Below are 14,486 nucleotides of genomic sequence, written 5' to 3' on the forward strand. Positions count from 1 at the left end.
TAACGCTGAGTTACTTCCCTCCTTTAGTTAAAAGTTTCTTTTCTACACGCGGACTCTGTGCTTGCGAGTGGGGCAGTATTCCTCTCCGAGGCACCCGGGGTGGGGTGTAAATTTCCCAGGTTCCTGGGTGGGGGCTCGAGCTGGTTCTGTGTTGTATCAATGGAAAGGAACCCCTAGATACTGCCTGCCCTGAATTGCTCACGGTATAATTCAGATGGAAACATTCTCTGCCTGCTGAATCTGAATGAACTGCTGGTGTCCGGCCCTTCGTCTGTGGTGGGACCAGGAAGCTGCTGTGTGGTCATAAAGGGAAGTAGCGCATGACTGCAACCCTCCACATATTTCACTCCCTCTTTAAAACCCCGTTCTGCCATGCTGCTTACAGTAACTCAAGTTGACTTGTCTATAAATTCCCTGTTATTTCCTTCCCCTAATGTGTGCCTACTTGGATTGTGAGCAGGGATCATCTTCTTTGGAAAGTACCAGGCCCATAGCCAGCACCACCAGAAAATCAGCCCTGGATAATGATGAGGGTGCAAATAACCAGACTGTAGGTACAGGAGTCTAGCATCAGAGGCAGCAATTGATCTGCTCTATGAGCTCAAGCTGCATCGAATATGCACAGGCCACAAAGTGATTCCCCAGGTCACTCACCCAGTCTGGCTGCGGCTATGGCTTGTCTTCACTACCGAGCTAAATCCACACCGCTGCAATTGATGCAGTGGCATCAACTTAGCCAGCAGGTCTGGTGAACGGCCAGACTGGGTCAGACCAAAGGTCCATCTAGCCCAGTATCCTGTCTTCTGACAGTGGCCAATGCCAGCTGCCCCAGAGGAAATGAACAGAACAGGTAACCATCAAGTGATCCATCCCCTGTCGCCCATTCCCAGCTTCTGGCAAAGAGCTCTCCCCTCGACATAATTAATCCACCTCAGTGAAAGGCGGAAGCTGTGTTGATGGGGCACGTCTCCTGCCGACCTAACACAGTGTAGATACCCTACATCAGCTTAACATGGTATGTTGCTCAGGGAGGTGGGTTTTTACACCTCAAGCAACAGAACTTACATTGACTTAAACAATAACGTAGACAAGGCCTCAGCCTCCAGGAGCCCATAGGCCAGTGTTGTGCCTGGCTCTTGGTTGTAGATCTAAACTGCAGCTAAAACTGCATCCTCGTGGGTTGGCAGAGGGGACGATGAGGGCGCGGAGGCTGCTGTGACCACCCCAACGAGCAGCAGGACTTTCAGGCAGGTCTCCATCCTGTGCCCTGGGGCATTCAGTGAGAGCTGGGTGGGCAGCCCTGTCCCTCCCGGGGGAAGCCCTTCTATACGCTGCCTCCTCTGTAGGGGCTACTGCCTCATTGGCTGCCTGCTTTGGTCCTCCCTGAATCAATGGATTTTCTCCATCCATCTGCAGGATGTTTCCATTGGCCACCCTGACGGGGCAAGCATAGGGGGGATGCTGGTCAGGGGAAAAGGAAAATGTTTTCAAATACATTGCAGAAATCGCCTGCACCTATTGCTAAACAACCCATGGGGAGATGGGGAGCTGTCCTGGGGCCTCTGCGCTGGGAGAGGCTGAGCTACGTGTCTTAATTCTGTTGGGCCAGATCTCCACACAATTTGAATTCATTTTGAGTCACATTTTGTAAGACACTATCTCATATGTGTTACCAAGGGCCGGTTATATCACACTGGCCACTTACTGCTCATCCACTGGTCCTGCAGTTCTGTCAAGCACAGCAGTCAAACGAGCAGATCTGTTCTTCTGTGTGATCAGAGCACGTTCTCTGGGCCCTCTGAGTGGGGCTCTCGCAATACTTTCCCTCCCACATAAAATGCAATGAACACTGTGGACGGTATTGCTGGCTCTGGAGTCTCCTTGGATTCTGCTGCGGGATGAGAACAGGAAGTCTCAGGATTCTTTCTTCAGCTCATTTCTTGCACATTCGGGCTGACCGTTTAGCTGTGGTTTTGTAATCCAGGCAGGACGGACGGGGCTTGTAACCGACAATTCCATCCCTCCCTGTGCGGTATTTAAATTAAAACTGTTGCTTTGTCCCAGGGGGTTGGATGGCAGTGCGCTCAGATCATACTTCTCTATCGGTTAGTATCTGAAATAGTAGAAATTCTTAATGTGTCTAATAATACTCCCCTAGTCGCCTGTTTGATCATTGAGTTGTCATATGTTTTAATTCACTTATTATTTATTAATTGTATAGTTGTAACACCTGAATCACAAAACCACCCAACTTTCACCTCCGCCCCAGCGCGTCTCTTGCACAGGGTGATTTCCTGGATCTGTGAGTGTGGGGTAGCCCTGGCTCTAAACAGGGCTCAGCTCCTGGCTGCACAGCATTCCCAGGTCTGGCCAGTTGATTTCCCTAGGGTGACTGGGGCATGCAGGTCAACTTGTCCCAGTCTGATCACTGGCACAGGGGTGCTGTGAAATGTCTGCCTAGTGGTGAGTGTGACTGTTGGAGTCCAAATCCTCTAGGTCTCTCTGCTTTGCCAGTGACTCTCCCATGCCAAACTCGAGGAGGCATTCAGCCATCAAACGACAAGCGAGAGCTGCCCAGGAGTGTGTCTAGCAGTCTGAAACCATCAGTCCATCTCCCTCCCTGCCCACCACACCCCACTGTCTACCCATAACCACCCAGGACAGAAATACTTTTGCACACGATGCATCAGATCCTGCCCTGACGGGGCTGAATCCTCTGTTGGTATAAATGGCTACTGCTCCCTTGACCCTAGTGGAGCTGTGCTCAGTTACATCAGCTGGGAGTCTGCCCCATTGAGTTCAACAGGGTTGCCCGGGGAAGCAGGCACACTTCCCCAGGGGGATCACTAGCACAGTGGGTGCAGTGAGAGATCCAGCTAGCAGTGGGTTTGCCTGCTAGACAGCCATACGGGAGGCTGCCTGCAGGACAGAGAAAGCCATACGCTGCTGTAAACACGGGGTGTGCAGCCTAACCCCACGATCCCAGCTGGTCAGAGTTCCCAGCTCTGCTTGCACCGGCACCTTCGCCAGCGGAGATTTCTGCAGAAGGAAGAGTGATAGGCCGGGGCTTTGCCAGGCCCCGCTTGGGCTTTTTCAGAGTCTCTCCCTTCTTAAGCCTTTACCCCTTTTGGGAAACTTCCTCCAGTCTTCCCGGAGTCACAGCTATGGGGGCCTTCTGATTACGGGGATGTTCACTCTGACTTGTCCTCTAAGGGAATCTCTACAGGTTTGGCCGTGAGATCCGGCTAAACCCCAGGTCAGGGCTCATCTTTGAGCTCTTCCGGGGGCAATCGGTTTGTACCTCGTCTGGCGAGTCCTTGTGGGGGGCAGTGCACACGCTGCCTTCCTCTCAGCGACCCCACGGTAAGAGCCAGCGAACTCGAGGGCACAGCCGCTCTGGTCCTAGGAGCTGCCTCTTCCCTTGACGAGCTCCCTTTTAAGCGTGTTTCCCCCAAGTGGCCCAGGCACTGCTGTGTGCTTAGTTAGCCCCAGCTGAGCCCAGAGGGGCTCGTTAGCCTTCTCTTGATTGGGACAGGACCGGGCCCATCACAAGATGCAACAGCGTTCAGGAAAACCCAAGTGCACAAACATGTCCCGCAAGCTCCCTAGCAGGGCGATAGGACGGCCCTTCCCTGCACTGGATGCAGAGGGGCTGTGCGGCCTCCTGGTGGCTCATTGGGACCACAGCAGCCCCCACTTGGGCTGCTCGGCACCACACCCTTAGCTGAGGGAGAAGACAGCTTTGGGGGGTTCATTTTTCCATCTTTTGGGCTCTTCTCCCTGATTTTGCTGTTAGCCCATCACTTCCCCAGTCCCCCATGCAGTATCCATCACCTTGAAAAATTGAGCGGGGGGTGGGGTGTCCCACGAGGCCAGAGGCAGAACCGTGGGGTGGGAGCAGGACTGGAACAGCAGGAGGGGTGAGGTGGCCTGGCAGAGATGGAGGACACCCAGGACTGGGAATGCTGCAGGTCAAGATCCATATGCCCTGGCGGGGGGGAAAGGCCAGGGATGGAAGAGCAGAGGAGCTGCAGCTCAGCCCTGAGGTGCATTGTGAAGCTACATGGGGGGCGGGGGAAGGATGTGCTCAGGACTGGATTAGTGGGGGTGGAGGTTGCAGGCCCTTTGGCAGAGCAGCGTAGGAGACCAGACCACACTACCAGGGGCTGCTGCAGTGGTAGGCCTGTGCAGAGAAAGACACTTGTAGACATAGGTGCTGGGGGTGCTGCCACACCCCCCGGCTTGAAATGGACTCCATTATATACAGGGTTTGGTTCAATGGCTCTCAGCACCCCCACTGCACGAGTTAGTCCAGCACCCTGCTTGCAGACATGTTTCATAGGCCATGAGGAACAATAAGTCTCCGAGCAGACAGCAAACAGGTGCTCCACAACATGTGTAACTAGACTGAAAGAGCATCCAAGCCATCAGGGAAATACCCCATGGGGCAGGACCCAAGACAGGTTAAAGGAAGATTGTACGATCATAGCAGTCAAGAGGTTGTAACCGAGTCGAGGGCCAGCCTTCCTGTATGATGGACACAGCAAATCAGATGACCAGCAAAGAACATTCACGGAGAGCCTTAAGCAGCACAGAGATCGTCCGTGGGACTTCAGTGGTACACAGCCCTGGGCTGGTCCTCCGCCCAGGGGTAACTTTCACCTGGAGAGGCCGTACAGGGGGTGACGTTACTGTCTATACTCTCAGTGTGAAGGGCGAGGCTTGACACGTTTCTGTTACACTCTGTATGTGCCTGAGATCTGCTTGGGACAGCCAGGTGTAATTGTGTTTAGATTCCCCATACTTAGCCACTGCACTCACGTTTGGGTTTGGGAATAGCTGTAAACATCACAGCTGATTGTCTAAATTTATTTACTGCCTGATCTGCCTGAGCCAAATTCAGACCCAATTGCGTGGCTGGAACCCAAGGGAAGCCATGCGGGGGCAAAAAGGGCACGAATCAGCAAGGGCTGGATCTGAAGCCTGTTGAAATCAGTGGGAGTCTGGCCAGTGGCTTCAATAACTGCAGACCCTGAACGTTCAAATCCCCTGCAGTGCCCACGTGGGGCAATTAGAGATGCGTCCACAGTCAGATCTGTGAGTGGAGCCCCGCCCCGTGCAGGACTGTCTGTATCTGGCCCACAGAGCATGAAGAGCTCGTTCTCCAAGGGGACTGTTACTTGGGTGAGAGGAGGATGGTACATTCAGGAGTGACTTGGGGGCAGGACTAGGACGGGGTGTTAGGGTGAGACTCAGAGGAAAGCAGATGCAACCAACTGGGATAAAACTTAGCACATCTAAAACTTAGATGTTCTAGGTAGAACATCTGGGGGCCGTGGACGAGTCTGCCAAGGGCAGTGGAGGGAATCCCATTGCGGGCAGTGGAGGGAATCCCATTGCTGACACTAGGCTGGGAAAGGCACTGGGGTGTGCGTTACCTTGTAGGGAACAACCCTGTGCTGGCTGGGGGTGACAGATTAAATGCCCCAAAGCCTGGCTGAGGAAAGCACCTCTCTTCAGGAGAGAACCTCCTGGACTTCAGTGGGACCTAAGCGTGTCATCGACTTCAGGCTCATGTTTGCTTTCCATAAGTGGGCCCTAAGCCTTCCGAGTTGCCTGACAAACGGGTAGTGAGCACAGCCACCTCACTGAACGGTTTCTCTGGGATAGCTGCGAGGAATGCTGCTCCTTCTCCAGCCAGCCTAGATAGCTCCGGTGGTTATTGCAATGTATTCAGACCACGCTAACAGTGCGCCAGGAGCTGCACAGAGAGAGAGACAGTGTCTCTGCCCCAGAGAGTTCACAGCCTAAACCCACAGCATCCAGGTGAGGCAATGGGGTGAGGATCTGCAGCAGGGGCGGGCAAGCTTTTTGGCCTGAGGGCAGCAGCGGGTTTCTGAAATTGTATGGAGGGCCGGTGAGGGGACTGTGCCTCCCTAAGCAGCCAGGCATGGCCCGGCCCCCCGCCCCCTATCTGACCCCTCCTGCTTCTTGCCCCCTGATGGCCCCCCTGGGACTTGTGCCTCATCCAACCCCCCCTCCCATTCCCTGACGGCCCAGGGGACCCCGCCTCATCCATCCCGCCTGCTCTCTGTCCCCCGCCCACCCCTGGACCCCCCACCCCATCCAACCCCCCCTCTCCTTCCTGACTGCCCCCCTGGGGACCCCTGCCCCCATTCAACCACCCCTTCTCCCTGACCGTCCCCAGACCCCCTGCCCCTGACTGCCCCCCACCGCCCCATCCAACCCCCCTCTCCTTCCTGACTGACCCCCTGGAACCTCTGCCCCCATTCAACCCCCCTGTTCCCCGCCCTCTGACCACCCCGACCCCTATCCACACCCCTGGCCCCTGACCACCCCCCAAACTCCGAGGTCAGGGGCTCAGGGGCTGGCCAGGCCGGTCCCGCAGGCCGGATGTGGCCCGCAGGCCGTAGTTTGCCCACCTCTGATCTACAGGACCCTTCATATGCGGATAGACTCTAATAGCCTCTTTGGATGTAATTGTACTAAACCACAACTTCAGGGGGGATGAACCCTCCCCACCCCCAAACGGGGCACTGAGACTAGTATGTGTCTAGGGCCCCCTGCCAAAGGTTAAGGGGAGACTGGGAAGCCTGATGCAGTGTCAAATACTGTCTCCGTCTCCCCTGATCATGGGGGAAATTTTCAGCATCTACTTCCTTTTTACATTGCCTTGGGGTTCTTGTCAGCGGTATGGGGCCTTCAGTGCCGCAGCGATTGCTCTGCCCCTGGGAGAGCCCAGGTGATGTCCGGCGCTTCTCCCCCATCACAGGCAAAGGGAAGCGGGAGCTGAAAGCCTGACCCAAACCCCACTGAAGTCAATGGAAAGACACCTACTGGCTTCAGTGGGCTTTGGCTCAGGCCCATACACAGTGACTGGTTTAACCATCAATCGGCAGTTCTGGAGCACCTGTCACTTGTACCGAGCCACCAGCTGTGAGGCAGGAGCCCCGTTCCCACCCCAGCTCCTCGTGTGTCCCTACTGGCTTCGAGCCCAGAGTGCGTGCGCGTGTGCGAGGCATCCCTGGATTCACAAAGTTGGGCAGGAAGCCCAGGGACGAATGTTACTGGAAGGCCCACCCCTGTGGCGCCCGGCTGTATTAAATCTCTTGTTGAGGAAAGGACACGTGCCATTTAAAACCAACCCCAGGAAGAGATGGGCCATGAGACGGTGTTTGAACCGTCTTTCCTCCTTGCGCCATCGTGAGAAGCTAGTCACGGCGTGAGGCAGGGCACTGGCCTAGCTGGACCGTGGTTCTGATGTCGTGTGGCCAACCTTGGTATCTGAGTCACTTACAAGCCAGTCAGAAGCTACAAGGAGAAGGCTGGAACTGTAAGGGGATGGTAAATTGTATTGTACTGTCAAGCCACTGGCGGGGTGTGTGTGTCAAATACTTTATTTAATACCTTTTTGCCACACCTGTGTGTCAAACACCACCCGGGAAAGCATTAAAGGATCTTATGACCGAATACATCTGGTGGGTACAAGGAAGCTCTGGAGCCAGTCCACACCTGGTGCAGAAGAACATGACATGGTGTCAGGACTAAACAACGAACAGAAATGGAAGGAACAAAGCAACAAAGGTTGCAACAAAGCGAGAGTCACAGAAGCTGCTGTGTGGATGCTCAGGCCTCTTCCCATCAGGCCACTTGTAATCTACTGCCTTTGCCTTTGCCTTTGCCTCTGCCATGGGCGATGAGTGTGTAGGAGCCAGGCAGGTGCCAGCGAGGAGGCCACCAGCTACGTCTTGGGCTCCTGGGCCTCCTGATGTGAGTATCCTGGAGGGAAAGGAGCACATGAGTGTTTACAGGGAGACCCATACCGGCTCTGTATCACTATCTGCCACTCTGGATTTGCTTGGGAAGTGGGAGGAGGTGGCTTCCTTCACCAGCCCATTGCTATGTTCTCGGCACTGCCCTGTGTTGGGGAGGTCTGAGTCAGGAGGCCCAGCTTGGTCGCCTGCTCCATGGCCAGGAGTTGGGAGCTTAGTGGTGGGGACGCTATAACTGGGTGCTCTGGGAGGAGGGGGAAGCAGCCGCAGCCCTTGGGTCCCCCCAGGGAGAGACCGTTGCTTCTCTCTTCCTGGCTGAAGGCTGACACTGCACGATGGGGCCTGCCTGAGAGGGCCAGGAACTCCCTTGCTGGAGATCTAGAGCTCTGGGACAAAGCTTTCATGGAGGAAAGAGTAGCCACCTCCCACTTCTGTCCAAGCCTTGCTTCCATGATGGCTCTCTGGGCATGGGGGAAGGTCCTTGCTACATCGTGGGAGGCGGCAATTTCTGTTATATGGGCTTAGGAAAGGCTCCTGCTGCATTGGTTACCCATAAATCTCCTAAATGGGACTAAATCGTAGCCGCAGAGAGGGCACCCCCCCCCTCCACCTGGCCATCTCTTGGTCCCAGGTGGAGACGACATCCAAGTTTGGATTCCTCCTATATCCCAGTGAGGTGTTTGCATGGCAGATGGGATCTGTGGGATTCAGCTGCCAGCCCAAGGGGGGGTCTCTAGTGGCTATGCCCCTACCGGATGCAGCTAGACACCCATCACTGTGCTATCCTCACAGTCTCAAATCCCACCCAGGGAACTGATGGGGAAGACACCCTCCCTGCTCCATCACTGGCCCAGCCCCCACTTGCAAGATGATGTCACCAGAGTGCAAGACCTACTTCCTGGGTCACAGTGTTGCAGCTGATGATGACTATGGGCGACTCCTGCTGGGTGGAGAAGGATCCCGAACAGTCTCTGACCACCTGTGAGGAGGAAGATCTCAGCTCAGTTTCTGAGTGCCGTGGGAGGAAGAGCCGTGCATGAGCCACCTCTGCAGGCGTGGGTACAAATCTGGCTGTGGGGAAAATGGGCTGAAGTCCTCAGCCTCGGTCATGGTGACAAGCAGCACCTCAGGAGGTGTGGCTGGGTACAAGAGGGAGAGATTGGGATGGCCACTTTATCCACCAGCCGCATCCCTGCTAGTTAAAGCCCTTGGTGGTCTGCAAATACAGCCCTAAGTAGAGCACGTGACAAGAGTCTAGCCCGGAGGTGACTACAGCTGGATGACCCTGGTGAGGACCACGGTAGAGAGAAAACATTGCAACTTCTGGGCTAGGCAGAAAGCTGGATGGGCCATTGCTGCTTCCTGAGCAGTGCTGGACTACAGGCTGAAAACCATTCTGGGCAAAAGACACATGTACACTGTGGGTCAGAGCCCACCTCCCACCATTTCTCTAAGAACTCTCCCCCCCTCAGCAGCAGCCTTCCCTGCTGGGTGATAATGGCAGATCAGCCTGTGAACGTCTGCTCACGCTTGTAAAATGAATTCCGCCCCCCTTGAGGATAGTCATTTCCAGCAAGAGGGCTTGGGTCTGGTGCCGCATCTCTTACCCCTCCTGGGTAGGGTTTACTCCCATGACTAGCCCCCTTTATTTCAGCCCAGAGCCTGTCGCCCCGCAAAGGGCCATGGCGAAGAACATTCTACGCCTGCTAGCCCTGGGGGCCAGGTAGCGCTGATCAGGGACCACAGCGGCTGGGTGTTAAACGAAACAGGAGACAGAGCCCGTGGAGCTGTCTCCAGAGACGGTTATGGCTTACCCCATTGTCTGTGAAGTCACACTTGGTCCCGTGGAGGTTCTCTGACACCGGGCACACGGTCTCTTTAACCGTGAACTTCAGCTGCTGCCGAGAGTTAGACGTCATATCCTGGCGGGGGGAATGAAATAGAAGATGGGGATAAACTCTGATGGGGAGTAAGCCCCCATATCCACCACAGCACCCATACATCAGGCTGTGCCTTGCCATTTAGCTCACATCAGCCATGTGCTATCCCAACTTCTCTCTCTGCATTTATCCAGCAAGAGCAACCATGCAGCGGGCTGCAGCTCAGCATTAGTGCAGCCACAGGTAGCGCACTGGTCCAGCTGTAATGCAGCAGAAGACAAAGTCCCCACATGTCACCCAACTCACACCAGTGGAACTCCTCCAATTTACACCGGAGCGACAGAGCAGGATTGAGCCCCATCATTGCAATTTACAAATAAAATGAGTCTTTTGCAAAGGACACACGGGGAGCAGGTGACTCTGTTGCTAAATCTCCATAAATCTGCTTTCAACTCGGTCTCCAGCTCTGTCCTTTAGACTTTTATATGGCACCCATCAGAGTAGTGTCTCAGGGTTTATCTTATTGAGATGTCAAATCACTGTACAGTAAGGCACATGGTGGACACTAGGGGGCAGATTTACACACATTTTGGATGGCAACTAGTCACCTAATTTGCATGTATAATTATCACTAGTGAGCATGCAAACTGGACAAATACACACACAAATACAGCTGCTGAGCCGCTGGTAATGCAATTACTACTTTACACAAGCAGTCCCAGCAATCACATGTGCAAATTAGTCTAGCTATCACCTCTGTATTTTGCACAACCAAATGCTTGAACACCTGGCCCTTAATTCAAAACTTCTCTCTTATTGCATGGTTCTCCATTGGAAATATATAGAGAGAGAGCTCTGCAATATATGTAATATTAAGGTTTATCATGAATTTTTGCCTAGAGAGAAAACGATCCCTATCTTAACAAATCCTACGGAAAGGCTGCGTTACAACCCTTCATGGTTGTCCGTATGTAACCCTCACACCTCCTAGATATGGTGTTCTGCCCCCTCTAGTGGCACCGAGACCACTTAGCGCTTAATGAGTGTGCTACCACCTTAGCTAACCGCCATGAGGTTTTTAGCTCACGCAGTAGAGGCTCAAGCACTGAGGTCCCAGGTTTGATCCCACACGACAACGACTGGGGGTCTGTTGTGTTACAAGTGGGGGCTCGTCTGGGATTTCAACTGGGAAGTCTCTGAATCTCAGGATGTCTTTCCTCAGCTAGGGAAGTATGTAACCCACACACCTCCTGGGTGGGGTGCTCTGTCCCCTCTAGTGACACCGAGACCACTTAGAGATTAATGGGTCTGCTACAGCCTCCGCTAACAGCCATTGTGGCTTTTGGCTCATGCATTACGCTTCAGAGGTCCCAGGTTCGATCCCGCCCAACACCCGGGGTCTGTCGGTGTTACACTTACAAGGCAGGAAGCTGCTGTGTTATAACCTGGTGTGAATATCTCAAAGCTTCTTGGGTTGTGTTTTGAATAGATGGGAGTTGGGTTGGGGGAGCAAAGAGCCTAGTGGGTGAGGGTCTGATTCTGGTGCCTGGTTTCAAGCCGCAGCCAGGGCATAAGGGAGTGAGCTGGTACTTACCCACTCAGGCTGTGGGTCCGCTTTAAGGAGCCGGAAGGCATGGTCTATGCCTGACCCTTGGTTGTAGAAATCGACAGCCAGGGCAACGGCCTCTTCATAGCTCAGCGTCTTGTGTTGAGAAGGCACCGCGGTGGCTGCTGCGGCCACAATGCCCAGCAGCAGGAGGCACCGGCAGCAGGTCTCCATCCTCGGGCCCGTTGGAGGCAGTGCCAGCAGAGTGCCATCCTGCCGCCTGAGGGAAGCCCTTTTATATCTCGCTGCACTAGGGGGAGATTCATGATGTCCTTGGGCTCCCCGGAAACCGAGGCTTTTCCTGTTGTTTACAGGAAATCTCCCTTGGCCAATCTGCTGGTACATGCAAAACAAGAAGCTCAGCGCAAACAAGGGACGATGCTGGGGCTGTGCGTATTGCTAAATGTTTGTCTGACTTGGCATGGGCAAGCAGCTGCGAAGAAAGAAGGAACAAGTGGCCATGCAGCTCCCTGTCATACGTTTAATTTATTATTAGCTCTTAACTCCCAGCAGTGATTTCCCTACACCCCCCCCAGGGGGGGTGTACACCCCCCCTGAATTTTCCCAAACCCCCCCCCCAGTTTTGTGAGCTAGTTACATACCCATTTAGTGACTGTTTGGAAATCTGAATTTAAACTGAAACATTAATACACACTTTAAAATGATTAGGGGGCTGGAGCACATGACTTATGAGGAGAGGCTGAGGGAACTGAGATTGTTTAGCCTGCAGAAGAGACGAACGAGGGGGGATTTGATAGCTGCTTTCAACTATCTGAAAGGGGGTTCCAAAGAGGATGGATCTAGACTGTTCTCAGTGGTAGAAGATGACAGAACAAGGAGTAATGGTCTCAAGTTGCAGAGAGGGAGGTTTAGGTTGGACATTAGGAAAAACTTTTTCACTAGTAGGGTGGTGAAGAACTGGAATGGGTTACCTAGGGAGGTGGTGGAATCTCCTTCCTTAGAGGTTTTTAAGGTCAGGCTTGACAAAGCCCTGGCTGGGATGATTTAGTTGGGTTTGGTCCTGCTTTGAGCAGGGGGTTGGACTAGATGACCTCCTGAGGTCCCTTCCAACCCTGAGATTCTATGATTCTATGAAGATTTTTAAAATGCAGTATTTGCCAAGGTTGTTATCTCACATTGTTGCTATCTTGGGAGGTCATTATGTTGGGGAGTTTCTGTACTAAACATTTTTATTATAATTAATTTTTACATAAGAATGGTCATACTGGGTCAGACCAATGGTCCATATAGCCCAGTACCCTGTCTTACAACAATGGTCAAGGCCAGGTGCTTCAGAGGGAATGAACAGCACAGGTAGTCATCAAGTGATCCATCCCCTGTTGTCCATTCCCAGCTTCTGGCAAACAGGCTAGGGACACTCAGAGCATGGTGTTGCATCCCTCTCATCCTGGCTAATAGCCACAGAAATTCCTGGAGAACAGGTCTATATCTAGTTCTTTTTAAAATCCTGTTATAGTTTTGGTCTTCACAGCATCCCCTGGCAAAGAGTTCCCTGGGTTGACTTTATATTGTGTGAAGAAATACTTCCTTTTGTTTTTTTAAATCTGGAGCCTATTAATTTCATTGGGTGACTGCTAGTTCTTGTGTTGTGTGAAGGATTAAATAAAATTTCCTTATTCACTTTCTTTGCACCAGTCAAGATTTTGTAGACCTCTATCATATCCCCATTAGTCATCTCTTTTCTAAGCTGAAAATTCCCAGTTACTTTAATCTCTCCTCCTGTTTTATACCCCTCATCATTTTAGTTGCCCATCTCTGTACCTTTTCCAATTCCAATATATATATTTTTAGGATGGGTGACCAGATCTACACACACTATTCAAGGTGTCCACGTACCATGGATTTATATAGAGGCAATATGATATTTTCTGTCTTATTATCTATCCCTTTCTTAATGATTCCCAACATTGTTTGCTTTTGTGACTGATGCTGCACATGGAGTGGATGTTTTCAGAGAACTATCCACAATGACTCCAAGATCTCTTCCTTGAGTGTTAACAGCTAATTCAGATGCCATCATTTTGTATGTATAGTTGAGATTGCTTTCCAATGTACATTACTTTGCATTTATCAACATTAAATTTCATCTGCCATTTTTGTTGCCCAGTCACCCAGTTTTGTGAGATCCCTCTGTAATTCTTCGCAGTCTGCCTGGGACTTAACTATCTTGAATAGTTTTGTATCATCTGCAAATTTTGCCACCTCACTGTTTACCCATTTTTCCAGATCATTTATGAATATGTTGAACAGCGCTGGTCCCAGTACCGACCCCTCAGGGATACCACTATTTATCTCTCTCCATTCTGAAAACTGATAATTTATTCCTACCCTTTGTTTCCCATCTTTTAACCAGTTACTGATCCATGAGAGGACTTTCCTCTTACCCCATGATGGCTTACTTTTCAAAAGTCAATTTAAATTAAATACTTTTTTTTTAAATGTGTATTTTTTTAGAAATCTAGACCTGTTATGTGTTTTGGTGTAACTTGCATTATTCTTACGTTAAATTTGCATAATCCTAACAAAACATTTACTTTATTCATCTCTCTTTTATATATCTCATTGGTCCTGACACCCCCCCTGTAAATTCGAACACCCCCCCTAATTTCAATTCCTGGGGAAACCACTGACTCCCAGGGTCTGGGTCAGAGATGCCCAGCAACGTGGTGGAGCTCCACGTCTCCCCAACTGCCATCTTGTTCTATGCGATCTCATCTGTGCCCTCTGCAGTAATGTCTGCCTGAGCCTGCAGAGAGCCTGAAACAACAGCTCCTGCCCCATTCATTGCAGTGCCGAGCTAACTCATCTTAATGCCAACTATGACGCTGCAGTTTGGCATCACAAGTGGGTGTTGCTTAGGAGATACCACTTACCCCCCACCCCAACCCAAGGGAAAGAAACTGAAAAGGGCCTGATTGAGATTGTAAGCTATCATACTGTGCGTGTGTGTGTCCTGCCTGGCCCTGTGATGGGATACATATACCCCATCCTGACTGTAAAGGGGTTAATGAGAGGCCAATTAACCCAGCTGGCTGCAGCTGTGGGGAGGAGAGGCAGCCCCATGTGTCACAGCTGGCAGAGGAGTGGGGTGGCTGATCTAAAGGCAGGAAGTCTGGAGCAGGAAGAAGCTCTGGGACTAGAGTGGAGAGATCAGGAGGGAGCCCAGGGGACAAGTGGGCTCTGCAG

At 52.2% G+C, this 14,486-nt stretch overlaps 1 pseudogene; it reads right to left on the reverse strand.

Annotated features, from left to right (window-relative positions):
- The window catches only part of LOC123363294, a 29,122-nt pseudogene extending 17,340 nt beyond the window's left edge, over window positions 1–11,782 (reverse strand).
- Between the last annotated feature and the right edge of the window lie 2,704 nt (window positions 11,783–14,486).

Source organism: Mauremys mutica, chromosome 2 (genome assembly GCF_020497125.1).
Source record: "Mauremys mutica isolate MM-2020 ecotype Southern chromosome 2, ASM2049712v1, whole genome shotgun sequence".
In the NCBI taxonomy this organism is placed as follows: domain Eukaryota; kingdom Metazoa; phylum Chordata; order Testudines; family Geoemydidae; genus Mauremys; species Mauremys mutica.